A 930-nucleotide genomic window follows, 5' to 3' on the forward strand; every position below is an offset into this window, starting at 1 on the left:
TTGTGTTACTACCAAATTTAGAAAAATATCATAAATAGTTTCTTATCTAATACTCCTAAGTCCATCTTTACTTGTTCTTTTGGGATATCCGATAATACTTATTCAATTTATAAATTAAACAACGAATAATTTGTCATATTGTGTCTATTTTACTAATGCTATTAGTTTCAATGTTTAGATGACTTATATTTTATAAGGATGATTGGTAAAGTTACCACTATCATTTTACTTAATTGTTGTGTCAAGTCAACAGCGAACAACAATTATTGAAAATAAAGAAACAAGTAGAAGTACAAAATAATCTCTCCATCGGATTAGTTCTTTAAGTAAATAAAATATATCATTATTTTTAATACAAATAACTTACGTTTATATAATGAAACTCATGTTTCTTTATTAAATATTTAATGTAATTCTGAGTGTTATATATGTTAGAATTCTCCCAAATATAAGATACTTTAATTGCTTGATTTGGAGTGGATATTAATATTACTTTTGCCACAACTTTAAATTTTAGTAAAAATTAGGCAAATGACATACTGTAAGTGATAAATTACATTCTATCCCTATAATATCAATATTTACCAAAAATCCCTTATTTTTAAGAATTCCGGATACTTTATAAAACAGAAATGATACTTAAATATAAATGAATATAAATGAATGAATTTTTTTTTCTGTAACTGTTATAGCTAAAATCAAGGGTAACTGATTTCCATTCAATTGATTTATGTTAATCTTGTAACTAATTGACCGTGAAAATTGCTTCAGAAATTACTACATTAAATAATCATTTAATTTAATGATTTTCCTTCCCTTTATTTAAGTTAATTTTGAAACCAAATCACCGTGAAAACTGCTTCCAAATTACTACATTCAATTTTATTCAATTTAAAATTTTTAAAATAGTCATTCAAAATCAAAAAAAAA

This window comes from Solanum pennellii, chromosome 7 (assembly GCF_001406875.1).
Source record: "Solanum pennellii chromosome 7, SPENNV200".
Classification (NCBI taxonomy): domain Eukaryota; kingdom Viridiplantae; phylum Streptophyta; class Magnoliopsida; order Solanales; family Solanaceae; genus Solanum; species Solanum pennellii.